Source organism: Stegodyphus dumicola, chromosome 3 (genome assembly GCF_044657685.1).
Source record: "Stegodyphus dumicola isolate Sdum_Otavi_A_Nest chromosome 3, ASM4465768v1".
NCBI lineage: Eukaryota > Metazoa > Arthropoda > Arachnida > Araneae > Eresidae > Stegodyphus > Stegodyphus dumicola.
In genome coordinates this window covers 205,396,262-205,415,257 of record NC_140770.1, presented here as the reverse complement: position 1 = coordinate 205,415,257, position 18,996 = coordinate 205,396,262, and the positions used below count along the sequence as shown (strand labels likewise).

At 32.7% G+C, this 18,996-nt stretch overlaps 1 protein-coding gene across 8 annotated transcripts in view; it reads right to left on the bottom strand.

Moving 5' to 3' along the window:
• Positions 1-18,996, bottom strand: part of LOC118196257 (WD repeat-containing protein 91) — a 151,213-nt gene that overhangs the window by 70,343 nt on the left and 61,874 nt on the right. The window lies entirely within an intron of this gene.

Here is an 18,996-nt window from a genome sequence, read left to right as displayed (position 1 = left end):
TTACAAATAAACAAGTAGCCACATACATCATTATTTTTAGTAAATATATTTTCCTATTTATCCTATTTTTTTACGATTATTAAAATCTATTCTTTTTTAAGATTTTTATTAAGATTTTATTGATCAAATGGAAACTTGTACTTAAAACACAATGAACAAACACAGAAAACAATTATTTTATCAACATTTTGAATTTGATCAATTAGAGTAATAAGTAAAAGAGCAATACTGCAGCCAACTGAACTAATATTTAATATATATTCATTGACGAATTATCAGGGTAAATCAAAAGGCAAAAGCAATTTTGTGTTTTTGCAGAAATAAGCAACTGACATCACCACATGTACTTTTAAAGTACCTATTAAGTTGTGTGTTGGAGCAAAGAGGTAACAAATATGGATACACCACTGAAATTGCCTCATCGAGGACAAAGACAGCAGTGCACTTTTCTGGTCAGAGGGAGTCAAGCTGGCAGACATTCACCATTGGTTTTTTAATCCAGAATGGAGCACTATGACTCAATAAAAGGTGTATGAGTAGATGGACCACTTTGAAGTACAATGCCCAAGTGTACCAAACAAAAAATTGAAGTAGACACTCAAAAAAATTCTGAAAAGAAGAAAATGTCCAATGGATGGATCCCAATATCAGGGACAGTCAACGAATCATATTAGCACAAGTGGTAGAACTCTTGGACATAAGTTTCAGAATAGCATATGCAATACTGCATAATGACTAGGGTACCATAAAGTTTGTGCAAAGTGGGTACCCAAGAAATTTGCAGAAAAGCATCAGCAGCAGCATGTTGCAGTGGCTACCCAGTTTCTCCAAGATTAAGAAACTAATCCCAGAACCTTGGAATAAATCATGACAGCTGATGAAACATGGGAGCACGTCTGTAAATTCAAGAGCAAATGGAAAAGAATGAAATGGAAACATCCACCTTCCCCAGTACCCGAGAAATTCAAACAATAGCTGCTATGTAGGAAAGTGATGCTAACACTGCGTTGGAATGTGAAAGGACGGATTCTGGAAGAGTCACCATAGTGAAACTGTGAATATTGTATAACCTATTGTATAATCCTGCAAGATTATGAAGCAAGTGTATGAAATATTGAAAGGACCTTTTACTCAAGCTTAGGATGATAGTATTTTGAAAACACAACAGTTTGGTAGATTTAAAGACATTAAAGTAAATTTTTTAGGAAATATATATAAAAGAACTAGAAATTAGTAGTTTTAAACATCTTTTACTAAAGAAATTGGATAAAAATTGAATGCAGACTTTTAGGAGTAAAATTCTAAGAGCAGATATGAGGAAGTAATAGTTCTAAAATCACATATAATTTTTTTTTTTAATAGATGCAGTTTGTTTTTGTTGTTGCAAAAAACTGGACACAAAGCTTTGAAATGGTGTGTGTTTGGAGGGGGGGACTAAATAATTAACTAACTAAACATACTAAATAAAAAATAAAATGGAAAACATAACTCATTTTTTCTACTTTGGAGGATCTAGATGAATTTACTTGATTTTAGAAAAATGTTTTAACCTTATGATCACTCTGAATGTTGGGATTTCATTTTATATGTATATTTTTTAACTTTACTGAAGGAAAAATGAGCTCAGACAGTTTATAATATTACTCAACATTTTAATTAGATAGATGGACACTGACAGAGTACACACAGAAGAACGAAGCATAACATATACATATATACATACAGCAGAAGAAATAGATGGCATCATCACAGCATGCCTTGATAAGGGTGAACTACACATGCATTAGGAAAGGACGAGCTATAAGCTAAACCAGGGTTTCTTAAAACTGTGGGTCACGAGCCCCTTGGATGTCACGGGACCAGCAGTAGGGAGGTCGCCAAAATTTCAGCAGTTTTGATATTTCTTTAACTTATTACAATAATTTTACAATTACTAAATATTTTTACACAATGTATCTGAAAATAGATAAATATAAGACAATACAGACAAAGAAAAAAAGAAAATGTTTCAACGCATTCTTTTTATAATATAAATGTTAATTTTCATTACTTTGCATGTGACGCTGTCATTTCATCTGTTACTTATTTAAAATTTTCACATTGATCTATGTCTTAAAATTAGAAATTAAAGTTAATTACCTAAAACTTCAATAGTATATTACAATACAAGTGAAAAAAACTGAATGTTTCACTCAAAGCATTTGTCGGATTTGCGCAATACTTATGGGGTCCACAAATTTTTTTTTTAATATTATGGGGTCCTGGGGGTCGTGAAAAAATCTCAGTGATAAAAAGGGGTCACGATGAAAAAAGTTTAAGAAATCCTGAGCTAAACAGCAGATATTATAATCCAACAATTTCCCTTTTGATGTTTGGCGGCTGAAAAATAAACATTCATTATTTACAGTCATTCCAGTTAATTTACAGCCCTTAGAATGTTTGAAGCAGTCAATGCTTTTGTTAGCACATCAGCAGGAAATTTCTCTGTTGGCACATATTTAAGATCTATTTCATTTCTCTCATAAATCTCATGCCTGAAGTGATGTCTAGCGAGTTTTTCATATGCTTCTGTGTACCTTGATTATCACAATATATAATGATTAGATACTCAGCATTAAAATTTAATTCTTTGAGAAAATGACATAAATAAATTGCTTTAGCACTCTCTGAAAGGCTGATGTACTCAGCCTCAGTACTTGATCATGAAACAGTTTGTTGCTTTTGTGATTCTCAAGTTATGGGATTTCCAGCCAGTCTGAATAGATAACCTATACAGGATTTTCTAGTAGTAACATCAGATGCCCAACCAGCATCAGTATATCCAATAAGTGTTTTTCCAGTCTTTTGAAATTTTAGACAATAATTTCCAGTTCAAGGACCGAGGAACATGCTTTCCAGCCAACTTGTGTAATTTTCCAGGATTGTTATTAAATTGGCTCTGGCTGATAGCATCAGTATATATTTTTCTATATATACTGATGTATATATCCTTCCCAGGATATATATATGAGTATATATACATATATAAGGATATATGCATCAGTGTATACAGATCAGTATACAGGATGGTTCATAGATCATGGGACAAACTTGGAGGAGTGGTTGAGTGTACTAAAACATGCATTTTTTATATAGGAATGTAGGGTCTAAAGTGACGGGTTAAGGCAGGAACGCAAATAAACGACACAAGAGGAAGATGCGTTTATGTACAAAATCAATGCAAAGTGCTTCTTTGCAGCAATACAGTATTCACAATAAATGTTTGAAAAAGGGAAAACTAACAGTAATAGGAACAAGAGCTATTGCATGGGGTCTGCAGCTGAGTAATTCAACCGTTTGGAGAGAATTGCATCAAAATTTGCACCCATACCATTTGCAGAGAGTCCAAGCCTTGCAAGAGACAGATTACCTTCTTCGAGTTCATTTCTGTCATTGGTTCTTGCAGCAGCGTGCGGCGCAGGTGGATTTCCCATCAGATGTGCTCTTCACGGACGAGGCAACTTTCTCACAGGATGGCATCTTTAATAGCCCCAACATGCACTCTCTGCAAATGGTACAGATGCAAACCATTTTCATGCAATACTCTCCATAGGGTGGAATGACTCAGCTGCAAACGAAGTGCAATAGCTCTTGTACTTGTCTGAGGTGATTCATGCACAATGTTCAAGATGGGTTCTTCAATGCGAGGTTGTCGCGCACTTCTTCCACTCCTAGTGTCAGAGGTGGCTTCAAATGACCGTTCTCACACAGAGACTGATGCAACCTCTCGAACATTGTGTGTTTTGGCATACACCTGTTCGGAAACCGTTCCTGGTACAACCGTAGCGCTGCTCTGCCGTTCCCATTAGCAGCACCATACATGAGATGCATGTCAGCTTTTTCCCTGTGCGTAAACTCATCCATCACGCTCGACATCAGAGTTGCGAATGATTTGCGTTCCTGCCTTAACCCGTCACTTTAGACCCTACATTCCTATAAAAAAAATGCATGTTTTAGTAGGCTCCACTACCCCTTTCAAGTTTGTCCCATTATCTATGAAGCACCCTGTATATACAGCTCAGAAAGTAGATACAGTAATATCCAGCAATAAAAGATACATAAATGAACCAATTAGGTCATGTCAGATTTGTATCTTTTTCTTCAGCAATTTCTGCTGCTTCTTTTTGTATGTGTGTTCGCCTAGGGTGTAAATCGAGGACGGAAATATGTATACACACCTTCTGACCGAGGACTTTCGAAGAACCAAGGACATCCTCGGTTGGAAATATTGCCAGAATCGCAATCAGGGACCTCGGATCCATGTAGAAACCAATTATGAGCCAAATCCGAGCTATTTCCTCGGTGTGAATATAAGTAGTTTATTTCTGTGTAAAACTGTGTATGGGCTGTGCATCTTTGTGCAAAAATTGAGGTCACGCTTACATGCCAGAAAAAGCTAGTTCCCCCTACTGCTGTTCGAAGTGAACATGTGCATTCCAAATATGGTCAGAATACTATCTAGTCTTCGTTAATGCGGTGTCAAATTAAGGACGAGTGTGTTTTTGATTAACCTTATTTGGTCATGTCACTATAGCCCTCGGTTCTGCGGTATCGAGGCAAGGTTTGTGTGTTTCCATTTCCTCCCTATATGGTTATAATACAATGTATTACACAAGCGCTTTCTGCGAGTTTTATTTACGATAACACCGAGGACTGCTAAAAGAAATTTAAATGATAATTATTATAAATTTTATTTCATGGTTATGGAAAAGGAATAAAGACTTATCTGGTGGATCTTCATTTTTTAGAAAATTTACAACACACTGTATCCAAAACGTGAGAAGAATCGTTTTCGTGGATTTGATTTTCAGTTTGAAGGAATGGATAACTTCTATTTTTACTCAAATGACAATAAAAATAATGTTAAAGTACTAAAAATGTTTCCTTTCCTGTTAGATATTTATCAAATACTGTGAATTTACATCAAAGATAAGAATACTGTGAAAATGTTTCGAAGTATTGAAGAAATAGCAGTGAGTAAATTTTAGAGGCAGTAATTCCATTTGAGAGTCACCAATATTTTTCAAAGCACATTATAATTGTTGGATGATTGATTGACAATAATGAATCAATATTAATAATCAAATATCATTTCTTTAAGAAAACTAATTCTGCAGAATTTAAAAATCATCTGGAACCCTGGGTGGTTTTTCTAAACGAGGTTAATCGCATTGTCTAAACTGGAGAGTTTTCCCACTCTAAAATACAGATCTTGACAAACTGGAAGATAAAAATACCAATGTAATAAAGATAAGGGTGGAAGATAAAATACCAATGTAAAATTTAAAATTCGGTAAAACAGGAGCATCAGTCTGGCGTTTGTTTTCAATAAAACCCTATCGATTTGGAGGAGGATCAGAAACAGGGCTGTCTTTTTCAGGAAACGCATTTTTTTCTCCTCACAAAAAGGGACCTGAGACCGATACAGTTCTGTTGGGAATCTATTCCAAACTATGGTTGTTGCTTTGACTAATTTCAAATCGAGTAAATTTCAATTGCTATCCGAACATGCTGTCGTAACTCTAACATATTTCGAATAGAAGTGGTACAAAAACGACGTTGTTTATATAACTTCAAGAATGGAAAAAATATATGGTGCAATTATAAGATAAATTTGGTACCAGCTGTGAACGTCCAAGCCTCTAGCAATAAAACGGTCAATAAGCGGGATGCAGATCGCCGTTTAGATAATTTTATAAAGAACTACCATATTTTGCTCAGTAAATTTACTCTTCCTCTTTAATAATTTCTTTATACTAAATGCGATAGAATGTTTCAACATCAAATTATTCTATGTATCTCAGTTTTCTAGCAGCGAGATTCAAAATTAAACTCTTGACCATCACTTTACTGAATGAAAGTTATGTTATGAAATTCTGCACAAAAAAAGAATCTAAAATTTTTATTTCGCTAACAGGGCAAAATTCTAGCCATGCTTTGTGTTATAGTTATAAACTAACTTCTACTGTGTCACTAATTGCTATTGTAATCTACTTTACAAGTGTTATTTAATTTGCTATTTTTTAACTCATTAAGATGAATATGTTTCCCTCATAGTGTAGAGACATTAGGATATTTGGAAGCAGGAGACGGAACACATGAGTAATGCTCTCACCGGGACTCGAACCTCTCGAATACGCACCGAATGTGCTGATCATAACACCACGAAGGCATGGTAAGAAGGCGAAAGAAATACTTTATATACCTCCCTTTTAAAGAGTGGCTGGGGATTAGAGACCCAATTGCCAAATCCTGGTGGTGAAGAATCATCATCCACCACCTTTTTTAGTCTGGGCGCCACCGTGGAGTCATTAGGTTATTTCGAAGCAAGGAAATCGAAATGAGCAATGCTTTCGCTGGGACTCGAACCTCTGACTTCTTCAATACGCATCGAGCATGATGACCATTACAACACAAAGGCATGCTGGAAGGCAGGAGAAATACATTATAACAGAAACAGGTTATTTTCTTTACTTAACCTCCTTATTTCTAATCCATATTGAGACAACTTACTTTCATCGCATAGTAGAGACATTAGATATTTTTGAAGCAAAGAGAGATGAAAAATGGTCAACGCCTTCGCCAGGACTCGAACCACGGGCCTCTTGAATACGCGCCGAGCGTGCTGACCACTACACTATGAAGGCATGCTAAGAAGGCGTGAGAAATACCGTAAAACATTTTAATGTCTGTTAAATTTTTTCAATGTAAATTTTATAATTTGATATAAAAAAGCGAAGAATTTTTTACTTTCTTTGGTACTTTTTAATAATGCATACTATTATTATATGAACAGAGTCATTTTTCATGCTGTGCTTTGTTTCCCTGGAATACAAAAGGCTAAATATTTAACTCAACATTATCAGTAGGTACATTTTGTTTATAACGTTCTATTCCGTACATTTTTTCATTTCTTATATTTGTGGGCAAAAGCTATATTTCAATAACATTTTAATAGATGAAAAGATAACATACACTAGTATTTGCATAAATCAGTATTAAATTTTGATCGGGGATGTATTTTCATTTTAATTGTTCCCGGCAGAAGAAATATTTTCTTGAATTTTTAAATATGTATGTATGTTTGAAATTTTTATATTATTATTTAAATAAGCTAAAGCTATTTATTAAATCTGCAGCTGAAGTATTTTTCAAACTATGCTTCTCTAACGGTATTTCTGCTGTCTCCGAGTTATCGCCCTTTTTGTCTCCACAATAATGGTAGCATATAAGCGTCCTATCTTATACTATTACATTTCTCTTAAACAAAACACTTTGTTGTGTTCTTCAAATAGTCGTGATCCCTTATCGTCGTCCCTTATCATCATTGAAAAGCAAATGGCCTAGGAGTTGTTGTGATCGTCGACAGAAACAAGCAGCATGGTGAGCTTTCTTTCACTACAATAGAAGTTATTAACTTAAGCTAGCAATCGGATCGAGAAACGTGAAAATCTAGCTATGCTTTGCCAGGATTTGAAACACAAGCTTACTTATATGTTAGCTGAACGTACTATCTGTTATACAAGGTCACAAAGTGAGGAAGTCGATAATAAATTGCAAGTTCATCATTTAATATCCTATACATTATTTTTATCCCTTATGTTATTGTACCTAAAGCTTTGGTCCCAAAATATTCCCCCATTATCAATAACAATTTTTTATTTTTCATTATTAATCTAGAGCTTTATACTATATCGGAAAGTTGCTTAAAATAGTGCAAATTATATGACTTTTTTTAATCATCAGTATTGAATTTTAGAGAAAATTAATATTCCTAATTTCAGTTTAAGCAGTACAGCAAAATACTTGACGCGTTTTTATCAAATTTCTGGCTGCATTTCGAGCGGTGCAATGTCTCTTATTTTATTTATCTCTAGAATATAAACTAAGCTTCCATATTAAGAATCAGACGATATTTTCATTCGCATATATGTGAATGCTGCAACTTTTGAACTTTGAATAGAAGCATTTCGTATTGAACTGTATATATAAAAAGGAAGTATTAATTACACATACACTACATGCTACTGCTTTAAAAACTGCTTATTTAAGCGACTTTTTTTTTATCGAAATAACTGGTAGTGTTTGCGTGATTCATTTATCGGGATCTCAGAGAAACTAATATGGATTGTGAAAATGTGAAGCTCCAGAAAAAGATGAGAGACAAGAAAATTGTCCCTCATTTTGAGTTCGAGATTAGTTTCAAGTTTAGCTTATAAAGTTATACAGTATTTCTCCCACTTTTCTAGTGTGCCTTCGTGATGTAGTGGTTCTGCACGCTGGGCCGGTATTCCAGAGGTCCTTGGTTCGATTCCCGACGAAGGCGTTGCTAATTTTTCATCTTGCCTACTTAAATAATAATAATAATAATAATAATAATAATAATAATAATAAATAAATTTTAAAAAAAACTAATGACTCTACAGTGACGTCGCCTGAACTAAAAGAGTGTTGGATGACGTTTCTCCACATCCAGGATTTGGCGAATGGGTTTCCTGAAAACCCCAGTCGCCCTTTAAAAAGGGGAGTATATAAGGTATTTCTCCCACTTTCCTAGCGTCCCTTCGTGGAGTAGTGGACCTGCACGCTGGGCCGGTATTCCAGAGGTCCGTGGTTCGATTCCTCGCAAAGGCATTGCTAAGTTTTCATCTTGTCTACTTCCAAAAATACATAATGTCTCTACAAGGTTATTTCTTAAGGAGAAAACTATTTTCCTCTTTGGCATACGATATATGTTTAATATCACACAGTATGTTTTATCTACTCAAAAGTAGGGATTAATTCCCATTAGTTTCCTTTATTTCAAATTTTATTTCTGAATAAGTGTGCAGATAGAATATGGTTGTTGATATTTAACGTTAAAAGTGATCAAAATCACTTTTATGATTATTTTCAATAATTTTATTCTGTAAGGACTAATTCAATTCTCTTTTATTTTTCTTAAATATAGATATTTCATGAAATAATTTTAATTGGTAGTTTGTGAACAACAGATTTTATTAAAATATTCATTAGTTACAATTCTGGTTTCCTAAGCAAATTTTCTCTTTAATTTTTCTCTGTTGAAAGGGAAAACTCTCAAAATGTCCAAACCCAGATTTTATTCAAAGCGACTAAAAACGCAAGATATAAATTGCTAACTGCATGCATACTTAACATGAATAATTTTATTAATTGAATTGTCTCATTGGAATAATGAAGGTGTTATTTACGTCAATAAAAGTGCTTGCTCATACTTTGTAAAATGGTTTCGATTAAGCTGATTATGGAAAAGTCCACTAGAGCTATATACCAAACAAAAGAGATGCCTTCGTGGAGGACTTTCGAATGGAAAATGATTCATATACGCATTACATATGGGAAAAACCATGAAAACACCCACGCAGCCATTTAAAAAAGTGGTGTCTAATCAAAAAGTATAAATTAAATCTGAGGTATTAATTTATTCAATAGCAATCTTTTTTTTAATTGTGCTCTTATTTAAATGTACTAATGATCTCTCAGAGGTATACCTGAAGCAATATTCCAGCAAAATGGTTTCGAGAATTTTTTTTAACAAATAATTTTTATCAGTTATATCTCTATGGGATAATGCTTACAGAAAATTGTTTAAATTGACTATTTAAGAACGTAAAATACCGTTTTGTAGCAATTACTTCAGCAGAAGACTGTTAACAAATATATTATAAAATCACAATAACCAATGAATAATTTGTAATAAGTCTTGAAATAATTTGTGAAAAAATTACTTTGTTTCTAGATCGGGAACAATAATTCATTTCACTAAACGTCGCAATGAAATTCCGACTACTGAGATTCAGAAGAGTCGATGATGAAAAAAAGTGAGAAATTGAGTTTACGAATCTTGAATATTTTGCAAACCTGGCAGGATTAGATTGTTTTACCTTCTAAGGTGTTTCTCCCGTTTTCTTGGCATGCCTTTGTGGTGTGGTGGTCTGCACGCTCAGCGCGTAATTAAGAGGTACGTGGTTCGATTCCCGGTGAAGACGTTGCATATTTTTCAACTTAATCTGCTTCCAAAAAATACCTAATGTCTCTACAGTGGCGGCAGAATTAAAAAGGGTGGTGTATGATGAACCTCCTCACCCAGGATTCGGCGATTGGTTCCCCTAAAAACCCCAGTCGCCCTTTAAAAGGGGGAGTATGTAAGGTATTTCTCCCGCCTTCTTGGCATGTTTTTGTGGCAGAGGCTTTAATCCGTGTAAGGCAGTCTGCTAGACTGCAAAGCAACAGAGCCCCTATTCTCTGGTGTATAATAGTAAGGTGTGGTGGTCTGCACGCTCAGCGCGTAATTGAGAGGTCCATGATTTGATTCCCGATGAAGGCATTACATCTTGCCTGTATCAAAAAAAAAAAAAAAAAAAACTAATGTCTCTACAACCTTATAAATAATTATAACAAAATATACCGTAGGATTGTCAGTGGTTAGTAATTATAAAATTATGAATAACGATTGAGCTATTTTTAAGCGTAATTTCGCTTGTATAGGAAACGTTATGCTATATACATCAATAGAGAAGTACGAATAATGTATAATGTCCAACTACTATGTGAATCAATTTTTTCTCTTCTTACTACTTTTCTCTACATCATAATGTACGAGCCTTTTTGATATCATATGTTATATGTAAAATGTGTTACTCTCGAAACACTGTGCAATATTTACTTCTAGGGCCATAAACAGATGACAGTTCCAACTCTTTTGCATAAAATCTAGATAAGTGCATTGCTAGTGTAAAAAATTATACACAAGAAATAATTATATTTTGAGTTCAATTGTATGCCCTAATGCTGCGATATATAATTCTAGATATCACTGCAAATTTTTATCCATGCTATACCTTAAGCAAAGTAGTTAGCCGTTATAAACATTAAATTTCCTATTAATTAATATCTAAAGTAGTTACGTCTATTTTGAAAAATAAAGCTGATACGAAAAAAATCGATGCCACTTTTGAAATGCAGTGTATATCCAAAAATAAATTTCATTTCCAAAACACTAAAAAAAAAAGTTTCTTTTCGACCAGCAAGAAACAAGAATCACCATAAATAAAATTTATTTCAAATCATAACGAATAAAGTTCTTTCTGGGTTAACATTTAATGTTTACACGACTCCTTTATACTTCGGATATAACAATTACAGAAATATCTAACAAAAGCTTTGGATTATTTTTCAAGGTGCTCGGTCTTAAAGCAATGATTATAGTAATATTCCATATAATTTTAAAGACCTTTTTCGCTACTATGTTTTTTCACGTTAAAAAATCGATGAAAATAAGTATATTTAACATTTTAGAGAAAACTTAAAATAATTCAATAAATTTATTCATTCTTAGTGAAGTGAACAAAATAAATCCAATTCCGAACAATAGAAGAAAAATGTATTTTATTATTACTTACTAATTCCTAGTCTTGATTATTTACTAATCAATTAAATGATTCTATTTACTAATCAATTATAATTCCTGTCAATTAAACAATGCTAATTTCAAAACGATAAACTTATTATAAGAAATGATGAATTTAAAATTCCTATTTAAAAGAGGTAACCAAATGATACTGTAATTTGTCCTAATTCACCATTAAATCCACTTTCAATATGAAGGAGATACTGTCATTTTTGCAATTTCTTTTGAGAATAAAAAGTGAGCAAAATTGAATTTGATATGATGACAAACTTTAACAACGTTTCTTGCAATACATAAATGTAATGTCGCAATGAAGTTGGCTTTGTTTTTCAAAATCAATTTCTTTATTGCGGTTACATAAAAAATAATTCTGACATCATTGAAATGTCATATCTCAGTCCTTTTGCACTAGTCTCCTTTGCACTAGAACAATCTTAACAGCTTTCCTTAAAATCGTATTTAGCCTAATCGAAACCCCAAACATTTCAAAATTTTAATTCAGTGCTGGATAGCCATAAGTCTTATATTGTCATAGTTCATAGGTAAATTATTATTCTGTATATTTAATAAAGGAGTAGAAAGCAGCTGCTCTTTTCAAACCTTGTACATTCACTTCGACTACTAGAAAGGCTAGCTTTTCTGTCGCAATATTTAAAACTTGCGAAGAATATAATGATTTAACAAAAATTAATTTCTTTTGTATCTATCAATTACCAACCAATTAGTTTTTCATTAATGATTTCAGAATAAATTTTAATACATAATTTAACATTGTAATATTGGTTACATTATGTTATGATATAGTCTTTAAGTTTTATACTTCCCTCCTACTTTACGAAAGGATTTTTGCCGCAAAAGTGGAAGACATTGAAGCTATCTTAATTTATATGAAAATTTACTTCAGGTTTCTAAGCTTTTAAAATTATCCATGAAATGTTTCCAATTAATACATTATTATAAAGTAATAACAAAGTAAATAGTGATATGATAAATGCGTAGACCGTATGGATAACATCATTTGGAAATGATTGTCGTTTTTTCATCATCATCGATCATCGTTTGGAATTTCCGGGGTTGGAATCTCAGAGTAACAAATATCGAAATACAAGACAGCATAGCTGGTTTTTGTTTTTCCTGATCAAATTAAATATCTAATAGCTCTACAAACTGCGCCTTCTGTGTCCAGAATCTTAAGACATAAGTCTTGATATCAGAATTCTCAACAATTATCCAACAATTTTACATGTAAGACTTAATTTCGCCTTCTAAATTTGCTAGCAGAAAGAGCTCATTGTAAAGTGTAATTATGATGGTGCGTTGAGAATTCTGATGTCCGTTAATGGAAGACATATGCCTTATGATTTTGGGCACAGAAGGCGAAGTTTGTAGAACTATTAGAAATTAATTTTGATCAAGAAAAACAAAAACCAGCTATGCTTTCTTGTATTTCGGTATTTGTTACTCTGAGATTCCAACCACGGAAATTCGATTTCCAAACGATGAGGCTACTAGTTACACCACGAGATCATGCAGTGGGGAAGACGGAAACTCTTATACACTTCTCCCCTTAAATAGCGACTGGGAGAATGGAAAAGACCTGATCTTCGAAATCCACATGGTGAAAAATTATTACCATTAACACATTTTGTCTGGTGTCACTGCAGAGATATTATGTTTTTCAGAGCAAGAAGCGTGGATAATCAGCTATAACCTCGTCAGGATTCGAAACGAATTATCCAACTCAGCTGAACATGCTTACCAATTTCACAGTACACAATACAATAAGGAGGGGTAAAATTCGTTATGCGTTCATTTTTAATGTCTAATCATCATTTTACGTTTCTCTGCTTTAAAGTGCGTAAAAAATTATTTGAAGCTTTTTAATGCTTGCTTTTTGCCTTTCAGAATACTTGTTACAGAATACGATATTCTTCAAGGGCTAGATTACGAAGATATTATTGAACAAAGTTTTTGACAGGATGGGGGGGGGGATTGCTAAGCTCGGCAAGAGGTTTCATGCCGTAAGCACACTACTCGAAAGTAGTATGCTTAAAAAAATATATATAAGGAACAGAGATTGCAACTTTATTCGTACAAGTGACCTTGTAGAATGTTCTCAACCATGCTTCAATTTTACGCTGTTTATTTTAATGCCATAAATGCACAGTCAGCAAAAATGAATTTACATCTACTGTCTGGTGCAAACTCTCATTTTAAATAACTGAACTATTTCCAGGGCATTAAAAGTCTACTTTTCTATTCATCGCAAATGCGATTTGATTTACTTTATTTAAAATCAGAACATGTTTCTCTCATATCATACTAATGAGGGAATTATCTGAAGGAGAGTTCTGTAATATTATGAATTAGTAATCTTAATTAATTAATCTTAAGCATTTATCATCTAAAAAGCTTGAATGTAACATTTATCACATACAAATACAGTTTTTTAAAGTACTACAAGTGTGCATTTCTCACTTTTTTTCTGAATTGGTATATAAGTATACTTATATACTTTTTTCTGAATTAGAATATGTTAGTTCTCTCCACTTTTCTTGGTGTAGCATTAGCACACTCGGCCTGTATTCGAGAGATCCAGGTTAGAGTCCCTGTGAGGGGATTTTTCATGTTTCTTACTTCAAAAATCCTATTTACTGTACAAATTATTTCCCATTTTTTTTTTCTTCTGACAATGTTTATTATTCTTTCATTTCAAATTTATCGCAAGTAGTAAAGTTTTTTATTCTAAATATTTTTGAGGGGGTTGGGATCACCAGCGGCCGAGCTGTAAAGTCGCTGAATACTGGTAGTTCAGTCCGTAGTTCGAATTCCGGGCAACGGGCTGACTGCATAGGCGATTTATCTTTATCCCCATGTGTAACTTGTATATGAGAAAGGTTTCCTTAGAAAAACCTCCAAGAAGGCTTTCCCTCATGCAGACAGCCCTCATATACTTTGCAATCAAACAAAACAAACCATTCAATATTTTTTCATTACTAGATTATTAAAAGGCATATAACTGTGACCACATTTTTACAGATATATAGGCTCCTTTTGTCTTCAGGATTAAATATGGATTATGACCAATTTTGTTACAAAAAAATAATAATTCTGTGTTAACCCAGGCTTTATGTCTAAACTTTAGCTGTATTGATATTCTAAGGGACAGTAAACCATAATAATGATTAAAATGCGATAGACAGATAAAATACGTTTTTGTCGAAAATTATTAAAACTAATAATATATATAATTTTATACACGAAATCATTTTGATTCATTTTTCATGCAATTAAAAGAAAGCTAAAGTAATAATTTTGCATACAGTACAACTTGATCAATCTATTCCTGAGAGTCTCAATAAAATTACGACGCAGTCAAATGGAATGACAGCTGCTTTGAGTAAAGCTTAAAAATTCAGAGTTTAAGGTCAGTGTTCATTGAGTCAAAACCATTTTGAATGGCAAATTAAACTCCAGTTTAGAAGACGATTTGAAACTGAGAGGTGTTGGTCATTGAAAGGCATACCATGTTACCTCTTGCACTTCCCCCACTTTTATTAAATTTTTCGTCCTGACGTCGAGAGCGGAAAATAATGTGAATATTTTAATTTCTGAAGGACGCAGTTACAGAAAAAACATAAAAAATAAAAGTATTTATTGGATAAACTACAGGTAACAATCACAATATTATATTTTAAAAGAAATATACATTTTATCAAGAATGCATAGTAATATTAACCCACCGAACAGATATTTTTTTCTGGAAATCCAAAACAGAAAAGGAAGTTTTGTATTGTCTTGTTACTAATTTTGTGCATATTTCTAATCTTAATTGCTTATCAGAGCCGTACCAAGATATTTTTTCACCTGAGGCAGAAAGGTCAATGCGCGTCCATATAAATATAAAAATAGCTACACTTGTATTAAGCAAAAGTAATTGTATTAAATCAAAATGTCATAACTCTTATAGCATAATTATACCATAATTCTTAAAGTATTTTTTAATCGTAGTTTTATAAATTCAGAGAAATAATGTAGCCAATTATTTATAATTTTCAAATGAAAACGTTAAAAAATTCGTTTTTGATAAATAAGAAATAACACTGAAATGCACATTGCATTAATTTCCAGGTTTTCTTGCAATTTTTTGATTTGTTTTATTGATTTAAGTTTGACGAAGCCTATTTCCCCTAATAATTAAAGTAATTTTCGAATTCATATAGCCAATTTGGCGCCTCTTCTAGTGATTCACATGAGCCCGGCTTTGTTGCTTTTTAAGTATAAATGTTATTGATTTTTATTGCATTTCGGTATTTTAATGTACGTTTATATAATGTTAATTTGTTTTTATATGCATATTTCAGTAATATAATCTTACGACTAGTGAGACAGTGTAGTTTAACTAATTTTCTGCTTTTGATTCATGTTATCGAGCTTTAACGCTAAGAAAAAATTTATAAGAGGCTTAAAATACCTAATTCCTATTGAAAGCTACATGTAATTGATAATTAAATTACTATTAAAATAACAAACACATGCTCAGTGTCAGTCATTTTGACATAATGTTTGTAATTCATTTTACCACAAATTTATTTCGTTTATCTTGTTTTATATTTATAAAAGGGGAGTTTACCTTTATCGCATTTATTGGTTGATAGAAGTTATGAAATATTGAATATTTTGAAACAAATTTCAGTCATAATAACCTTATTAAAAATTTTCTACATATAGACAAGATGTCACAGATACCTCTCAGTTTCCAAACTAAATTACATGGTACTGAAATTCGGTGCATTTTCATATGATTATTTTTGACAGAAAGAGTTACCTTACGTAAATCACAAAAGAACATTGTTTTAATTCTTAATTAAATATAGCACTTGTATTAAATTGCTAAAATTCATTGTTAGGAAAATCTCCCTCTAAAAAATTAGACACTTTTACCTTTCAAAGTGGAATTTTTGTGGTTTTCTCTGTGCATAATGTGAGCGCGAGTAAGTTTTTCTTAGAACGTCCTCCACGGAGGCATTCCTCTCTTTAGGCAGATAGCTCTCGCGTGCTTTGAAGGAAAAATAAAGCAAACCAAAACAAAAGCTTCAAAATTGGTGTTTAACATTTTTTTGGGTTTAAATACGCAAATTACTTAGAGATCTCAATTCACATTATCAAATGTTATTATTTAAATAAATAAAAGCAAGCTGAGGATTTCCATTTAAATTGTTTGTTTTAAAATAAAAAATAAGAACAGTAAGTTTTGAATAAATCTTGTCAACATCAAGCAGGGACAGGAACATGCAAATGTAAAATTTAATATTAGGCCAAAAAGAAACGCTTTGACGTAGATTTTGGATAACACTTAATCAAATTCGCAGGTAGTTAGAGACAGGCCTTTCTTCAGTAGAGAGAAAAAATGTTTCTGAAGTATTTGTGTATTTATTACAAAAATGTTTTAATGCTTCCATAGCACTGCTAATCGATAAAATTTATTTGATGAAAAGTAGGAAGTTTGCTTTTAAAATTCCGATTTTTCAACCTTTTTCAGTGACATATGCAAAATTCTTAGAATTTAAAGAGGCATCAAACAAGAAAATTTAGGGATGGCAAAATTCTAAGAATATGGCACTTGACAACGGCAAAAGTTTTAGAATGTAAAGAGCTACAGAATTTAGGCAGGGCAAAATATTTTAAATTTATAGAACATCGGTCAGTAGAATTAAGATCCCACAGCGATTGCAATGAGAAACAAATCGACCTGCTTCTCGATTATGCGGATGGATGCAGATTAACTTCCGAAAGCTCAGTGAAGCAAGAGCTATACATAATGCAGCTATTTACGATTTCTGCTATAATAAACTGAAATTTAATATAATAATTTAACACTATATATCAGTTTACGAAAACATGATGATACTTTTGAGAAATTTTCTTTAATTCCCCAGTACACTTAAAAAAAAAAAAAAAAAAAAAAAAAAAAAAAAAAAAGATTATATAATGATATTACTAACAAAATTATGCCGATGACGCATTTAATTTTTATCTTTTTATTAATCTAAATAAATATGTCATTGAGTTTTCCATAACTTATAGTTTTGCAAATTAAAAATGTTCAATAATATAATAGGTGATTATGGTATTATTGGTATGGTACTATTCAAGGCAAAGCACACGAGGGTTATCTGCCTAAATGGAGGGATGCCTTCGTGGAGGACTTTCTAAGGGAAATTGGCTCGTATACACATTACACATGGGGAAAACCACGAAAACGACCAAGCAGCCAGGACGTTCGTGGATTCGAACCTCGGACCGAACTACCAGTGTTCAGCGTCCTTACCGCTCGGCCGCTGGTGGGTAATATGTGATTATGAAAGCTGTGTAAAAGAAGAAAAATTCTTGCACATTCGTCAGGCAGCATATGATGGGCACCTGCTTGAGGAAAAGGATGCGTTTGCAGATGACTTTTTCAGGGAAACTGGTTTGGTATATTCAACCTAAAATTCACAAAAATACCAAGCAACGAACGCATTCGCCGGAATTCAAACTTAGGCAAAACTACCAGTGTTCAGTTGCAAAAGAGAGTTAACAACATAAACAGGCAACATTTCTGAAATTAGTATTTATTGCATCCAACAGTGATATGATTTTCTGATATAATTTAATGGAATATCACTGTAAAAGAATGGGAATCTTTTTTTTTTTTTTTCCTTTTGTAAGGAGATATTTTTCCGCTTTGTTTTCAACATTTGGTTGAAATGTAAATTAAATAAATATTTACAAATGCAGAATATTGGATAGTTATTGATGATTTCGAGATTCAGTTTCTGAAATCCATTTCATGTGTCATATCCTTAAAAAGGTGATACTGAAACCAACTTTCGAGGAGTAAAACATTACTAGAAAAGAGTTTCCAATTTCTTTCATTCTTTTATTCCCATTATAAATTTATCCCGTAGTTCTTAGAACATTCTTCTATCCATAAGTGATGATTTGTTTTTCGAGAAAATTTTCTGAAAGGAATAAATTACTTAGTCTTGAAACCATGGGAAAATCTTGCCATCGCCGGTACTTAATTCCCTTCATTTACTGAGATAACCTGTTTTGTTATAAGTATGGTACTTGTTTTCTGATTTTTACTGAATTTGCATTCTCAAAGCTATCTAAATAAAGAAATGCTATTGTGAATATCAGGGTATGAGTACATATATGAAAGGGTTATATATTTTTCAGAATTCCCCTATGAGCTGTTTATTCTTAGGGCAGAAAGAGGAAAAAGCTTGCATACATCGCCATTCCCGGAAACTAGACAGTACCGAAAACATTACTAGACAGTCCGGTTTACCAAACAATAGAGTTTATCTGATTCCTAGTTGTAAAAGCTGACAGTTATAAATTGTTATGTTCATGGCGACCTTCAGAAGGCATCAAATTACTTCAAAAGTTCCGCTGCTATAAATTTTCAGACTGCAATTTTGTTCCTTTAAATTTTCGAAAATACCTATTTTTTAAGTATTTTTTGGTACTTATATTAA